The sequence below is a fragment of the Bactrocera tryoni genome, chromosome 2 (genome assembly GCF_016617805.1).
Source record: "Bactrocera tryoni isolate S06 chromosome 2, CSIRO_BtryS06_freeze2, whole genome shotgun sequence".
Taxonomy (NCBI): Eukaryota; Metazoa; Arthropoda; class Insecta; order Diptera; family Tephritidae; genus Bactrocera; species Bactrocera tryoni.
The window spans coordinates 74,102,273-74,120,847 of record NC_052500.1 but is presented as its reverse complement, the minus strand read 5'-3'; positions in this window follow the sequence as shown (position 1 = coordinate 74,120,847).

Below are 18,575 nucleotides of genomic sequence, written 5' to 3'. Positions count from 1 at the left end.
AGAGACTGTATAGGGTATATGTGAGATCCTTAGATTTTCGATAAAAGACTTACTCACTTTCATATATGAAACATCGGAGGTGGAAAAGCTCTTCAACTGGGTCATAAACGAGTTTAAATGAAACACACAGTGCAAACAAGGCATTTACCAAAAAAAATTTTTCTTTAAGTCGCCATAAACACCAAAGTTTTTTGCAATTATGAAAGCAAAATTGATTCTCTTTGAACAAGTGACAGTTATTTATAAACTTCAATAATTTAACTCGAGTTTATGGCGAAGAAATCAATGCAGTAACCTCATATCGCATATCTGCCAAAAGTGTCTTACCAAAAGCAGGTAACTTCACTTCCAATGGTTGCCAGGCAACAAAGGCATCGAGGGCAAAGAAGAAGTGGAGGAGATAGTCAAGAATAGTGTATCTATCTATGGATAAAAGCATGGTAAAGATAATCAAAACATGAAGGAACGAGCCACCTGAGTACCAAACTGAGTACAAATGTGCAAAACGGTAGATCGGAAGTACAAAAAATTCCTATATTCGATGGAATAGACTGTAGGAGCATGATCGGAATACTAACTGGTGACTGTGTGGTTGCGATAGATCCCGCAGAATGGGGCTGATAGATCGAGAAGACTGCAGGAAATATTTAGAGTAAGGCACCAGAGAAACAATGGAACATATCTTGTATAAACAAAACTACGCTGTAAACATATGCGGTTTCTACGATATGAAACACTGGAAGACATATCGATAGTTAGGCCACAGAATCTGTTGAAATTCGCGTCAAATACTGGCATACTAAAGGATGACTATTTTTCATGGATCTAGTAACTGAACTCCAACTGTCATCGCAAAGCATAAAAACTGGTCTTTGCGAGGCTCATTGTTCTACCAGACTATCCTAACCCTATGATGAAGGTGACGAAGGGAATTAGTAATTATAATAATATTTTTAAACCAAACATGTAAGATGAAACTTGTCAATGGATTTCGAAAGACATCTAAGATTTGTGGGCGTCGAACATTTTACATCTGCTTAACTGGCAGTGGCCTTAATATATTTTAGTCGATAAGTTAATTTTCAATGTTTAAAGAGTTCCTTTTCTCTCGAAAATGTAGCCAAACAATGTTCGATGTGAAGAGGTGTAAAATAAGCTTTCTGCTATAGATGTAGTGAAGCGGAAGCTTCGCGTTTAAATGGAGTCAAAATACAGCTATAATCGCAACACCGTATCGCAAACTCGATCTTTACCATTCTAATTTATTTGAAACCGCTTTAATCTCTTTCAAGTAGTGCCAGAAATAAGAGAAAGTGTGAAACATTTGCGTTCTAATACACGCTGAAAACTAGTTCCACTTTCTTGCTCCACTTAATGTCCGCAGTTTTAGTTTCCAACTCACATTTTATAAAGCACTTGTGACACATAAGAGGCGAGTAGCGCTTTGTGCTTGACTCCATTTGCATTATTTTCGGCTAAATGCTGAGTATATCAAGTAACCAACAACAACAATGACTATGTGCAGATGCAAGTGGGTTATGTGTATTTGTATACAAAGAAATTTGGTATACAAGTGTGTGTGTTTAACGTTAATAATTTGGTGACAAGTTGCAATAACAACAAATATTTTATGTACTGGTGGCAACACCAACAAGAAACTGTATGTATAATTGTAAGTGTATCGTATAGAAAAATAATATTACGAGTGTAGTTTGATATGAAATTGGAAGTCTTTTTGAAATAGGTTAGAATGCAATCCTCCTAGTTTCTTCGAAGTTTCTGCCAAGTTGGAGATAAGTAATTATCTCTTCAATATTTGTTGGGTGCTTGAGTTTTAGAGATTTTTAGACTGCCTAGTCGACTTTTTTACCTTAAAAACTACCAGCTGTATTAACAGCTACAGCAACGATATAACTTAACCTATAATTATGTGGTCTAGTTTCTGAAATTTGGAAATTTTAATAATTGTTGACACAGGAAGAAAGCAAGAGTGCAAAAGAGATTTATAGCGAATTATGGTATTTAATTATATCTACCCAAAAATTATTTAAGCAAACCATTTCACGATTATATTCTGCTAACAGTATTTTTCTTACATATTTACTTATTTGCTTCCTTTTCAGTTTGACTGTGCTACTCTGCAAACAAATATGGCCAAGAGCTATTTGCACTGCTACATGGACGTGGTTGGAACTCCTCATGCATTACACTTGATGTAAACTTTTCATTCTGGTAACACGCAAACGCGTCACTTACATATGTATATGTGACCTGGTCTACGAAAAGGGAGCTAACGTGCGAAAACTAGTTTTCTGGGAAAAGATGTTAAAAATAATCGTCAGTTTCTCGTTATCTCATTAATTGTTCTCCTTTTTTTGACACCTAAGCCCCCTTTCCGTAGACCAGGTCACATATATTTACTCGTCCAATATGTTGCACAATGAATATTATTAATGTTTTCGTTGATTTTGCTGTCAGACGGTTACACTTCCTGACACACTCGTGTGTTCAAGAGCAAGGACTGACAATTTTATTTGGTCACAGTTGGCGTTGCTGTTACTCGAATGGAACTCTAACCATGTCATCAGCGCCTATTTCAGTGCTTGTTGGACGTTATCGATAGAACCGATGCTACACAAATACAAGTTTGGACTCGAGCAAGTTGAGAGCGCCTAGATACATATATGTAAAACACGATTTTATAATATCAAAAACGTTTGTGTACTTGTAAATAGTATGTGAAGCACTTTAAGCTCTATTTGAGGTGATGTTACGAAGCAGATTTTGAATGCTCTCAATATCAAATCAAATCAAACACTATAATTAACAAAGAGTGGTTTATATTTTGTTAATGGTTGTTGTAAAAGTTAATATCAAAATGGACTTGTACACGGAACTTATACTAAAACAACATCGATAATTCATCATGGGTGGTGACTTTAACGCAAAACACTCCCAATGGGGATCAAGAGTTACGACACTGATGAGAAGAGAGCTATTTAAAGCTGCTATGGCTACTGGATGCGACTTTATGTCTACTGGCAAGCCGACTTACTGCCCTTCCGACACAAGAAAACTACCTGACCTGATCGACTTTTTCATCACTCGACAAATATCTAAGAAATTCATCACCATAGAAAATGGATGGGACTTAAATTCGGACCACTCGCCAGTATATCTAATCTTAAATGGCCATCTACAAGAAATCGACATACTACCTTATCTTTCTAATAGACATACGGACTGGGAGTTTTCAAAGTTATGCTCGACAAAAATATTGATTCTAAAGTAAATATAACTACTTAAGATATGTTAGAAGATGAAGCTCATACATTTACGAAAAATACTTAAGCATCGGCTTGGAAAAGTACTCCTGTTTCTAAACAAAAAAAACTTTTATACTAAATATCCTTCCGATATTTTAGAATTCATAAAGAAAAAGTGAAAATTACGTAAAAAATGGCAAATCACGCGATTTCCTCAGTATAAAACAGAACAAACAATTTAGCTAAGATTCTCAGCACTAAAATAAAGTTATTTACAAATCAAAATACTTCTAATTTTATCGAGAAATTGACGTCAAACAAACATACGGATTATTCCCTTTGCAAAGCTGTAAAAAATGCTAGGAAACCACTACTGTCGAAGGCCACCCCTCAGAAGGCCAAACCGATCCTGGGCCAGAAGCGATGAAGAAAAAGCGAAAGTTTTCTCAGAGAAACTAACTAAAACATTTAGTCCTTTTGTGTTGAATGGTACACTACCACAGCTGGAAGAATCGCAATACGTCGGTGAAATCTAACCAGCAACAAATAAAGAGTCGAAAATATTATTAAAAGTAGATTTAAACCAAAAAAGGCTTACGGCTTCGACTTGGTGACTGCTGATGTACTAAAAAATCTAACGCGAAAAGCAATAGCAAAGCTTACGATGATAATAAACGCTTGCTTAAATCTCAGATACGTCCCACTGTCATGGAAACTATCTGAAATCATTATGGTACAAAAACCTGGCAAAAGCGCACATGAAGCCTCGTCATATCGTCCAATTTGACTGTTGCCTATTTGGTCCAAACTATTTGAAGCTTATGATTACAGCTTCAGAGACTGATACTGCTTAGAAGACTTCATTCTTCAATTTGGATTTAGATCTCAACATTCCACAACCGATCAAGTTCATCGAATAACGAGCATAATCGAAGATTCGATGGAAAAAAAGCACAATTGCACAGCTGTTTTTCTTGACGTATCCCAGGCGTTGGATAGAGTATGGCACCATGGCTTACTTCAAAAATTAAGACTTCACTTTCCACAGTATCTTACCGATTTAGTTGACTCTTACCTGAGCAACCGCTACTTCAGAATTAAGCAGGGACAATCAGATACTACAGCCGATAAAAATAGGTGTACTCCAAGGAAGTTTCCTGGGGCCAGTCTTATACATTTTGTTTCCTAGCGACATGCCTACGCCGCCAAACTGCGCAATCGTCACATTTGCAGATGATACCTGCATCTTTACGACTGGCAAAAATTAATTTGAGTCTACAATCAAACTTTGAAACCTATTTGGACATATGAAATTCAACTATGGGGATGCGCTGCCCCGTTATATCGTACGTCGAAGCGGTGCAAAGATTCCAAAACAAAGTTCTGCGAAAAATAGTAAATGCCTCTTGGTACAAACGGAATTCAGATCTACTTCGTGATCTTCACATAAACATGGTTCGGGAAGTCATTCGCGAAACGGCATCGAAACATACCACAAGGTTGCAAAACCACGTAAACGCTAAAGCCCTAAGACTAAGAGACTAACTAAAAATAGCAAGCGCAGATTGAAAAGAACAACGTTTCATGACCTTCTACGTAAATAACAAATATTATAATCTTTAGTTTTTTACACAAAGTTTAGTTTTTGAAAAAAAGCTTCTTAACAGAGCTTTTATTGTTTTACCTTATAAATTATGGAAAATATTGCTTGTAAGTGCATTTGTCACTAGTTGCAATTCGAATGAAATATAAAACCTTATTGTTACGTTTCAATAAAAAAAAAGAAAAAACAAATTGGACAGCTGATCTTTCTTATATATATTAATTCTTATAATATTTATTTTCATTCCTAGTCCACCAAAATACATAGTGGCTATTATAAAGTGTCTCACTCAAAGCTCTCCGGAAATGTTTGCTTATTTTTCATACAGTCCACATAATTCCTCTCTCATGTTAAATGGCAGAAAGTTTTCTCAATATTCGCCCCTTTATTTTCCATCAATCTCGCAGTGTCCACTGCATTTTTCTCTGCCTATGTCTCCCTCACAGCGTGTCGCAGCCTCCTCCATCTCTTTGCACTGTTCATTGTATCATCTGTTTCCATTTTTGTTGGCCCAATACTAATGCATTTTCTTTTGTTTGTAAATAAAAATATATATGAACTGATAAATAAGTATGTATGCGTATGTTTGTATGTTCCCCGATGTGTAAACGTGTAATCATTTCCACCAACTCATAGTGGAGACTGCCGCCAGCTTCAACATGGTTGGCTGCCGAGTAGACAAACGTATGCCGCATGTCCTGCTTATTAAATTCTACACCAATCCCAGATGACTCTCAACGGACATGTAATAAAAGCGAAAAGATATGCACATAAGTGAACAAAGAACAATGCACGTGTTTTTCTCCTATGTAGATGATTTTACATATATATATGTAAAATGTAATGTTAGGACTGTTCAAAACATCTGCAAATTTTGAAATTTGTAATTTTTGCTTCAAATTTAGATTCAGTGACGAGGCCCATTTCTGGCTCAGCGGGTATGTAAACAAACAAAATTGCCACACTTAAGACGAACAGAAACCTGCAGACATTCAAGAGCTGCAATTTAGTCCAGAAAATCACTGATTTGGCGTTGTTTATGGGCCGGTGAAATCATGGTCCATATTTCTTCAAGAATTATGTCGGTGAGAACGTACTCGTCAATGGCCATCATTATCGCGTCTTGACAACTGAATATTTCATGCCTGAAATTGAAGCTTGTGATCAATCAATCAATGGATTTATTGAGAGAACACTGCGGTGAGCAGATAATTTCACTTTTTGCGCTGGATCGTGTGATATCACACTGTGTGATTTTTGCCGGTTGTGATATGTAAAGTCTAAAGTCTATGGGCCTTGGATCAAAACATCATGCATGGCATTCGCCAGTTATCAGTCAAAATGCTCGATCGAGTCATTGAATTTGTACCATCTGAGACGTAGCCTCGGTCAACATCTGGAATAATCTTCAAAACATAATCATGCCATTCTTATGTGCATATGCACTTACATATTATACATATGTACAGCCGAGCTCTTGCTCTGATTAATTTCATTATTTGCTCCCGTTTTAAAGTCCAACAGTCAATTGCACATTAACTCACCGCTGTGAGATTAAAAGCGGAAGCAAATGAAAATACATTTCCTCGGCAAATCCGAATGCTCTATTCATAAGATTAGCAACTAACTAGCAGTGGTCATGTTGGGTTGCCTGTGCACTGCTAGGCCAACGTTCCAGTTCGTTATTGCAATGCTTGCTATATTGAACGTACAACAAAAACAACTAGAGCGACAGTGCAGCAATGCAAATTAGAATCATGACAGAGCAAATAAGTGGAAAATGTGGCAGGCGGCATTAATCAGTCGAGGCATGTTGAGCATGTGGTGGAACAGGCATTCTCACATACGTACCCATGCCTGTGTGGGCATGAAAACATGCATATACTATATATATAGAGGCATATATCAGCCACTAGGCACTATGCAGCTAAACTTTTGTGCTACGAACTCGCCTAAATACATACATATATTTATAGAAGTACTGTAGGTATGTCTTTCTGTTTGTGGCTGGGTTCTGCTGCAATGAACGCCTCTTTTATCAGCCTGTGCTCTCGCCAACCAGCGCGACAGCCGCTGTAGCTCATTATGGCCGACATGTCGGCATAGGCCGGAATGTCAGCATGACTTTCACGTTGATGTTTCAACCACTTGCTCATTCGTTCGTTCGTGTGTTGGTACGTCGGATTGTGCGGGCGTTTAATTTCGACCGGAAAGGCGTCCATATTTGCTTATTTCCTCTAGATGAGCCAAATGAACGAGCGGATGTGCATTTACTGCAAATTATTGACATACGAATATGGGGATATAAGCATAGCATGTGACTAACATCAATGTTCATATGCATATTTACAGTTATCTTTACCTACGTGCATAAAATGTATAATCGTGGCAGATGAGTGACCAGATGAGCGACCAGAGTTGGACTGTGTAAAATGTTTCAGTTTATTTCGCAACATGTAAATGGCACAAAAATTCACTTCATTTGGAGAACCAATTATGGTTAGGGGATTGGATTTTTATTTTCTTATAATTACTTTCATTTAACTGGGCATATTGCTGAACGCCAAGTACACAGTTTAACTGAAAACTATTTTATTATTATTAAGAAATTAGTGTAGTTTAAAACAGATTATATTTAACCTAAAATAATGAGTTGTCAAAAAAGTCTTGCGGTATTTTTATTGAATTTTTTTTATTGAAATTGAAATGAATTTTTTATGACTCATGCCCTGCTCTTGACCGATGCTACGGCTGCTACTATGCCGGTCTCTTTCGACCAATTCAGCAATTCAGCGATTTTGACGACAGGCCCCCAAGACGTTGCGACTGGGGTGAATGCCTGTATCACTTAAATACTGCCAGATATGCGAAATTTTTATTTAACATTGCTTTTCCCACATCCCCGCATAATATTTTCATTGTTGTATAATGTAATGTACAACACAAAACCGCAAAGCCAAAAATATCTATAGAAATGCCCAAACATTAGAGAATAATTTCACATTCACACATACACAGTTCCACGTATTTATGCAAAATTCCTTATACAAACCAACACTGCAACGGCTAACTGCAAGCAATAAAGCTTAACCGTTGCAAAAACCCATATTTCGCCACAACCAATGGCACACACACATCCGTTTCCGACCCTTTTGTTTGCTTTTTCATTTAGAAATATGAACCGATTTTTAGTGGCGATTACAATGCGATGTGCAAGTTATGGCAACACGACATTTAATTGATTAATTTTTCGTTAGCTTTTTAATTACATTTTCTAGCTGGCAATACGTAAATTGAGTGAGCTTTTTGGTGAGGTGTCGATTGCAGACTTTTTATAATATGTTGTACATATCATCTAAAAGAAAGCGAGATATATATAGGGTTATATATAAATATATATGTAAATGATCATGATGACGGCCAAAGATGAAATCCGGTTGACTGTCTGTCCGTCCGACCAAGCTATAACTTGAATAAAAATTGAGATACTTACTTGGGTACCTTAGTACTAAAATTATTTCGAGGTTTTAGATGGGCGTAATCGGACATAAAGTGGCATAAGTAAGCACTAAATTAAGATATGAAGCTGTAATTTGGTACAGAAGACCGCAGCAGCAAGGTACACTTGTGAGAAATTTGTTTGAAAAAGTCGGCGTGGCACCACCTCTAGCAAGTTGAATGTACAACAATAGATCTTTTTACATTTAGGATAGATCTTTTCTTTTCTTATCCATCCGTTGCCCTATATAGTATATCAAATCTAATATATCGACCTCATTTATTTTAACACACATGTCTACCTACTTATTTCATCGACTGTCAAAAACTTCGAAAAGCATTCAACAACTAAACAAATCATTCGTTATTTAACTAACAGCACAGCAGAGAACTTGGTGACCGAATCTTAACTGCATCAACAGCTAACACGTGTGCTTAAGAAGCCACAAAGTATGCAACTGCAAATGCGTTTAATGCACATTTTGTTGCTGCCACCGAGACCGCCAAGAAAACAAAGTAACGTTTGATCTCAAAATGAACTGTTACAATGTATGTATTAAGCAGTGAAGTAAGTAAAAGCCCTGCAAAAACAGCAACAACCACTGCTATGGTGCTATCAATTGCCAGCAGTCGACAGGCGAAAGCCAACAGCTTGCATTTCACCACTGACACACCAAATTGATTTTTAATGCCAGTGAAGGCAATACACTCGTAGCAGCATCAACTCTTCAAGTGTAACATGAACAAACCAAAGTGGGCGATAAAGACTACTGCCATCACACCGATACACGCTTGTTGGATTTCTTAACGACTTCGGAAGCGATAAATGGCTTTGCTCGACTCCTTGATTTTAAGCCAAAATGAGTTGAAGAATCTGTGTTGCTTCACAGCATAAGTATATATATTTACAATGATGCACAGCATTTTGTTGTTATGTTTGTTTATGAGTAAAGGGGTGTTGAGAATGCGGTTGTGTTGGACTTTGTTAGCAGCAGCTTTTGTTTGTAGCTCAAGTCTATGAATAGGAAATAAGTGTACAGAAATGGTGCTAAAAAGCATTTCATTTTAAATTTGGTGACAGCGATGGCAATAATTTTCTGTAAATCTTTTTGCATTTTATTTGTATGGTTGGCTTGCCTCAAGGAGAAAAGCTACTCTATGCAGGTCAGATTAGGGTTTTTTGGCACTGAAGTTTAATTAAAAAAGTTATGGAATTTATTTCTGTACTAAGATGTTTGCTGGGCATTTCTCCAAGTTTACATTCCGAAGAAATTGGTCGGATCAGATTACTATAGCATATAGCTTCCATACAAACTGAACACATAGTTACGAAAATAAATGCACTTGTGAAGGGTATATTAGCTTCAGAGCAACCGAAGTTAACGTTTTTTCTTGATTTTTTTTTTTTTTTTTTTGATTACGTTATATGATTATATATGAATATTAACATTGATTCCAAAATCGGTGGAGCAAACGTCGATAGTTCCAGACCAATCTTAAGTGCGGAAAACAATTTCTCTCTATTTCTTCACAGAAAGACGCTAGAAGTTACTACGCAAACTGCTTTCCTGCGCTCCTTTAGTAGATGATATCTGATTTTTAATGCGTCCTTCATTATCTCGCTGCAGGTCAACTAAGTAGCTTCCAGTGCAGTACAAAGTTTAAATAATTTTTCTTTGCATTTGCATTTGCCACCACCAATTAAAATATTTCTCCACAACAACAAGTAGAACAAAAAAAACATCAAATTGTGACCATATTCTTCGTAGGCTAAAAGTTGTAAAAGTTTTTGCGGTGCATGGATAATTGATGAAGTGCTTTCCTGTTGGTAGCAACCGCAAATAACGCAGCACGAAATGCACATTCTTTTTGGCAGCTCGGAGGCTGAACTATGTCTGTTTGTACGATCAACCTAACACGAAAACTAAATTCGTCTTGCGGTGAAAAAAGTTAGTCCTTCGTTTCAGCGAAGTGCAAGAACTTTGGCGTTTAAGATCAAATCAAATATGCAAGCAAGCAGGTGGTTAATTTTTATTATGGAAACTCACATAAAAGACTAAGTAAGTTGAATTAAATTACAAGAAAAAAGAATTGGTTTTGTTAATTTGTGGTGACATACTCTAAGCAACCATTAGTTAGTTCTATATAAAGTATAAATTAAAAGCAAGCTGAGTTCGGGTGCAACCGAACATTTTATACCCTTGTTACTTGCAAAAATCAAAGCCAGAGAAATATTTTAAGGTGTAAAACCAATCATATGGGATAAAGTCAGCCGGATGTTCGAAAATCCTAATGTTAGTTATATAGGGGCTAGGCCAAGATTTCACGAAAATTTATCTATTTTAGACACAAAGATACACTGTTATGAATAAAACACATCCTTTTATTTTCACCCTGACGATCGAAAATATGGGGGCTAAAGGATGTATTGGTCCGATTCAACCCATTATTGACATGCATACAAACCATTATAAGAGACGGATAATCCTTAGTTTTACTTATATATATATCACAAATAAACCGATATTTTCGATCAAAAGTCAACTGTAGGTACTGAGGTCTAAATATTCGGACGGGCACATAGTCAGTCAACCATTTCAACTTCTCTCGTCATCGTATATACATACAAGGTCTGTCGCAAAAGAAACAGGACTGTTAAAAAAAACAAGAAAAAATTTATATTTTTCAAAAGTTATATTTTTTTATTCAAAGTAGTTTCCTTGTGCTTCAATACAGCGTTTGGCCCGGTCAATTAGCATTTCACATGAGTGTTTAAGGTAATTTTCGGAACGCTCTTGAGAATATCGGTCGTCGCCTTTTGGATAGCTGAAATGTCCTGAAACCAGTGTCCTTTCATGGGCAAATGAAGTTTTCCAAATAGGTAAAAACCACAGGGTGCCACAGGTCAGGTGAGTAGGATGAGTGATTAATGGTTAATATGGAGTTTTTTGTCAAAAAAACAGTGGCAAGCGTCGACCGATGACACGGCGCATTATCATGCAACAGGCGCCAGGACCTTGCCTCACGGTATTGTGGTCGAGCACGACAAATGCGTGACAAAAGACGCTTCATAACACCAAGGTAAAACACAGCAGGTGGGACGAACTCTCGGTGTACAATACTCTCGGAATCGTAAAAACAATTCAGCATTGTCTTTATTTTTGACTTCTTTTTTGATTTTGGCCGGCCCGACTTCTGATCGTCACAGAGGTCCTCACGACCTTCTTGGAATCGCTTAAACCACTCATGCACATTACTACGGGATAGGCACTGATCACCATAAACTTTTTTCATCATTTGAAATGTTTCAGTAAACGTTTTCTCAAGTTTAAAACAAAATTTAATATTTGCTCTTTGTTCAAAATGCATTTTACGACCGATGACCAAAAGCTGCTGTCACTTTTTGATCGATAACATCGATTGTAGTTATCCAATTGACTTAAAATTTTTACGAAATGTCAACAAGAGATCAAAATTTTTATTTCATATACCCACCAATAGGTGGCGCCACCAGAAACAGTTATATTTAAAAAGTTCTGTTTCTTTTGCGACAGACTTTGTACATACTATATAACCCTACATATATCTATCTCGCTTAGTTTTAGCTGATACGTTCAACCGTCAGAAGAACAAAACCATAATACTCTGTAGCTATATTTATTTATATGAAAAAACTACCAACTGACTCAATTAATTAATGGAAAAGGCCGAACTAAAAATTCAACTACCAAATTTAAGATTTCATATCGAAAGAGAGAATATACTCGTTTCAAACGAGATGTTTTTTAAAGATTTTATTTTCACGCTTGTCGAATGAAGAAGAAGGGTATGTTCTCGGTCTTCGGCAAGTTATGTGAAGTTATCTGGCTTTACTGAATGTCTATTAGCAACTCTCTCTATACTTTAAAGCCTTTGCCAACACAATCATAGACCTTTTAAATGTCAGTTCATATAAGATAGCCTTCATTTTTATATCCCGTGCAGGGTATATTAAGTTAGCCGCGAAGTTTGTAATACGCAAAGGGAAACTTGGAGACCCTGAGTACAAATACAGTTCCACAATTTTTTGTAATATCGATCTAAAAGGATCTAAAGTCAAAAATATTTGTACAGCCTTTTATGCTACATTTAGGTAATGTTTTAAAGCTTCGGAGCAGCCGAAATTATAACGTTTCTCATATCTCTTTTGCTTTTCCGTTACACGTAAAATTTCATTTGTTACCTCACATAGGTTGAGCCCCTCTTTGTCTTAATTGTATTAAACCGATTTTAGTCATTCATAACATTAACACCATTGTTAAGTGCTATCATCATGTTCTGGCATTCATTTCAAGTAATAAAACCCAACAAAACCAAATGGAAACAAAAAGACCAACAAACAGCTGTGGTCATTATGTCCTAAACATTTGTATGGGAAAGTGTATGTAGCTTATTTTAGAGCATCTTTGTTCATATTTGTATATTTTTATATGTATATTTGTTTAAGCTGACCGCCGGTATCCACTTGTGGTCTGATCCGGCCACACATTTCACTTATAACTTTTTATTACATTTATGCATATTAAGTACATTAGTAGTTGTGAAACTACTGTTCATATGTTTTCCCATTCAAATTCAAATAAATGTATATATAGTTATATTATAATAGTTATATGCGAGTATGCATATGTATATACGTGTATATTTCCATGTACATATGTGTAACGCGAAAATGATGACTTTTGCCATAGATTTCTGATGAAACGAAACTTAACCATTTTAAATGTTAAACAATTAATTGGCTTTTAAATAATATATAATTTTTTATTTTTTTTAAACTTTATTCTGAATTGAAAACTATTCTTATAATATCGCTCAACTCAAGGAACTGCAACTGACACCTGGCAAGCTCAAAATTGACCAAACGACCTGCAGTACTCTTAAATACGGAAAATGAAAAAAGAAGCTGGAATATTTCCTGAAATTTTAAAGAAACAATGGCTTGTCTTACTCAACAAGGGAAAAACGAATCCCAGCTATCCATCAGCATACCGTCCACTATTCGTGCTTGAAACAGCAGGAAAGTTCCTTGAAGCTGGCGTTAGTTATGACGGAACACTAAAACTCGAAATGTCAGAAGAATCATATTTAATCAGCTACGAGGACGACGTAGCAGCAATGATTAGAGCCAGAAATTAAGGCCATAATTCGGACGCAAACACGGCTTGACCCACATAACCTCCAGCTCGCTACAGAAAAAGTAGAGCTACTACTGACGACGAACAAGTACATTTCTCACACAAAAAGCTGTGAATTAATTAGGTGTAAGAGTGGACTCCAGATTAACCTTCCATTTGCTATCTTAGCACACCAATAGCCAATATATCAGAGCCCACACAAGAAAAGAGAAAGCTCTTAATAGCAACAACCCTGAATAGAACTATATGGAGCAAAAGTTTGGGGAGATGTGCTACAAAAGGAAAACCTGTGTAAGGTATTGGCTAGATTGCAGCGAACTGTGTTAGGTGATAAAATATTAGTCATAAGTTTACATACCTTCTAGCGTACGAAAGAAAAATGCAGTGGGAGCTAAAGAAAGCATTTGAAAATAACAAGAGCGCAATTGATCGAATAAAGAAAGACACCATACTCGCCTGGCAACTAAAATGGGAGAATGAGAGTCGCGGCAGATGTACGGCCATACTTATAAAAGATTTAAAATTATGGAAAAGTCGCAAATTTGCGGAAGTCGACTTCTACAAAACAAAGTTGATATCCGGGCACGGATATTTCAGAAAGTATCTTCATAGAATGGGTATATAAAAACGCGACAAAAGACGATGCAGAACAGACATTCTTTAAATGTGTGCTATGACAACGGGAACACATCGCCGAAGAAGACCTGGTTCTCCCAATAAATGTAGACAATTTGAGTCATGCTGGAGAGCGAAAAAAGTGGTGAGTTATCCTGAAATACTCTCTCCGAAAAAAGCAAGATCTTACCATCATCAACCTTTGTAATTTTAGTCGGAAGTAAAAATTTAATTCTCATATGATAACTAACTATGTACATTTGCTCTATAAAAATAAATGAAAATGAGTACAATGGAAAATCATCCAAGAATCATAAGAAATTATGAAAGGTTCGGTAACCTGGGAAGCCGAAACTATTGTGGATTTACAAGAACAAATTTGCTTCGGCTAAAACAATTTATTAAAGTTCTTATATTCTACAAAATTTTTTGGTAGACACATCTAAAAATTTTCACCATATACATATGAGCTCTTGATATGACCGAGCGACCTCCGCGCTTCAGTTTCCAGTCAGAGCTTATAGCGTTCCCTCGCGTAATCTATACCAAATTTCGTGTAGATAGCCAGTTAAATAAAAAATTTTTTCTTACAAGGACTTGGCTTTGAGCGACCCGCTTACATGATAGCTATATATGTACTATATATGCTATATATGGTACAATATCGGCGGTTTGCGCATTTTTTTTGGGTAAAAAGGAAATTTGTAAAGTTACAGCGGGACGTCTTAACCTGTAGGAGCTTAAAATGACTCAGCTCATCTTTGTAGAGTCTCCGACATTTTCTTCTCTATGTTACAAATATGAAAACCAAGCAAAAAATGCATCCAATATAGTTGTTATGAACATCGCCAACTTTGGAGCACTGCCTTCAAAATAGAATATAATCATTATTGGCATAAAATAATGTGCCTATGCTACACTTTTTGTTCAATGAAGCGATTGCTTTAAATTTTGAGCAGAATTTCTAAGAAAACCTTGGCCTCCTGTAACTAAAGCACCATTGTTGTCTAAACGACAAAATACTTTTGTTGATTACATACTCGTACTAGCTCTTGTATGAAAAAATATTCGAAGGAAACACCCGTAGCGATTTATCAAAATAAACCTTGTTAACTAAACAAATGAAAGCAAGCGACCTTAACACTACCCTTTGTAACGGTAACACACTCAAAGATTGTACTCACGTGTAGTACAAGTATTTATATTTATAGAACAACAACAATATTGGATTAACTTATAGTTGTACAGATTCATATATGAAGTTAAATACGATTTTCCTTTGCTTTTGGCAAATAATTCGTTTCACAAATATTTATTTCACTTAACCACGCAATAACAGTCCATTTTCGGTTAGTTTTAGTGGGTGCTTCCATGAAGTGTCATCGAAAAAAACAATGTACACTCAAGAGCATATTCAAAGCGGTGTAGGAAGTATGCTTAAGGCGTCGTTTGAAGAGCCTTTGACGAATGTCACTGCGAATGAGTAGGTTTTGTTAATCATACGAAAGATTCATTTAACTTCCCGTAACGTTGTGTTTATTAGTGTGTTTAATGAATGTTAAAAATATTATATTGGTTCCTATACATTATCAAAATTCTAGATCCCATGCATCAGTTATACGATATTAATGCCATAAGGCTTTTATATAAAGTTTAATTCCAAGGGCGAACATTTCTCAAACATTGAATTTCCTTTACAAAGTGCAACGAATCAAAACCACGGAAATCAGCGAAGCTTGTCACACATAATCTCCAATGCATACCGATCTGTGCAGCCGAAACGAAATACTCTCCATCAATATGTTCTCATAGTTTCAACCTTCAAGGCATTGAATCAAATAACTATATAAAGGGCGAAGAAGCAAACAATTAAGCACTGCTGAACTTTGACATAGTTTAGCGAATTAATAGGCAGCGGCTACGCTGGCTAGGTCATGTTGTCCGAATGGACGAAAACACTCCAGCTCTGAAAGTATTCGACGCAGTACCCGCCGGAGGAAGCAGAGGAAGAGGAAGACCTCCACTGCGTTGGAAGGACCAAGTGGAGAATGAGCTGGCTTCGCTTGGAATATCCAATTGGCGCCACGTAACGAAAAGAAGAAACGACTGGCGCGCTGTTGTTAACTCGGCTATAATCGCGTAAGCCGTGTCTACGCCAATTAAGAAGAAGAAGAAGAAGTTAAATGAAATCTAATCGTCATTTTCCTAGGTGGATATATGATAGATGAAGGCAGGCAAGCCCCAACCAAGAAATTCTTAACCGAAAACATTAGGATACAATTTGCAAAGTGTTTTTACTGGTATTTCTGAGACAGCAATGGATTTGTTACTATCATCTAAAGGTTATAGTACCCTATGTATTGCATTTTGAACAAAGAGATCAAGTCCAAGCATTTTCAAAATATATACATTATATTCAAGATATATTCTAAATCCACCAGTGTGATTTTGCTGAAAACTTCCTTGTAGCTTATTCTCAAATAGTCTGACTTGTTCGCGCTTTCCTCGAGAGCTTCACTAACTTGTCAGAACTGCTGATATTGAACCAGTATAGACTTCCAACTCAGATCACACTGCTATAGCATATTGCTACCATTCAAAATGAGCGATCAAAATGAGATACTGATCTTTTAAACCCTTTCAAATTGTAAGAAATGCACCAGAGAAGGTTGTTAGGAATTTTTGTATATAATGTCATTTATATGCAACATTTTTGAGAATTTTTTCAAAATTTTTTGTCCAACTTCAAAAAAGCTATGAATTTTTTCAAAAAAAATGGCTTTTTTATTTTCAAATAGCCATAACTTTTGTAGAAATTGGCTTTTGGGGACCTTTTTTAAAATTTTTTTTTTGAATGAACTTTTCGAAAAAATACACAAAAAAAATTTAACATGATCAATTATATAAAATAATCGGTTTTTTAAGTAAAATCGTCATATACAAGTATATTAATTAGAGTATACAATTTTGTAGAGCAGTCCAGAGTATAGTCATATGCATGACACTTTCATATATTCATAATGCGGAAAATATAAACAATTTGTAGCAGGGTAGAGAATAGAGTCTAGAGTATGGTACAATCCAGAATAGCGTACATGACAGAATAGATTATTATCCTGAGAGTCTCTTTTATGCATAGGTTTGAATGTATAGAGTAATAGGATGTACAGTAAAATTAATTAATTCCCATGTCGTTCCCCCTAATAAATATAAGTATAAAGTTTTGCCAATAGAATATAGTGTAGAGTATACTAGATTGCAGTGACATCCAAGAGAACTCTCTTTACAAATAGTTCAGTTAAATATTCGCTAGAGTGTCTAGAGAGTACCATACATATCAGAGTATGTACTATTTATTATATAGAAAACTCATTTCCTTGAAAATTTCTTTAATATCTAGTAACGATGAAAGTTTAGTATATCTCTTCAATAGTATATATAGTTTTGAAAATCAAGTGAAAATTAGGGTAGAGTATGGTCTAGAGTTTAGAGTAGCGTGTATAGTAAAGTATACTTATTTCCATGAAATTATTTTCGTACATAGTTTTTAGTGTAAAGTTAAGTTAGGGTAAAAGCGTAGAGTAGTATCTAGGATAGAGCCCATAGTGTAGGCGGCAGAGCAATGTACATATATTGCAATGTAGACTCATTTTCGTAAGGATTATTTTCTTTTAGAGTATATTTCGAAACCAAAAAAGAGTGCAGAGAAGATTATAACAAAGTACTTAGGGTTGCCTTCCTGCCAAGAACTATCTTTTAATAAAAACTTTTGACAGTAGAGTACAGAGTACAACGTAAAGTAGGGTATATAATAAGTACATATCATATCCATAAAGTCTGCTTTTATATATGGTTGGGAAAACCAAATAAAATCCAAACTAAAGTTTAAGGTAAAGCAAACATACCTAATTCATTTGATATATAGGTTTGAGAGTAGAGCTATATATAGGATAAAGTGTCTAGAGTAGAATATAAAATACCGTGTGTAGCGTAGTATAAACTAAAATTCTCTCATGATAGAGTTTATAGTAAAATACATACATATAGGGCATATGATAGTCTGGAGCATAGTCTAGAGTAGAGACTAGTTTGAGAGTATGGAACAGACGTATAGTTCATAGTTCTGAAGTATAATTTAGAGTATTGTCTTGATTAGAGTCTAAAATAAAAGTACAGGGTAGAAAATTGAGCAGGTTTTAGATTAATATAGAGTATAGAGTATAATATACTTAAAATTTCAAAGTTCCTTCCCTATGTTTTAACCAGATATTCAAACACATTTTAAGATAGAATTAAGACTTACAAATGTTTTTTTACAGCAAAACTTTCAACATGAAACCTTCAGCCAAAAAATATTTTAATAATATATGTATTACTATTTTCCTATTTTTACTATGATAGCAACTGCCTATAATC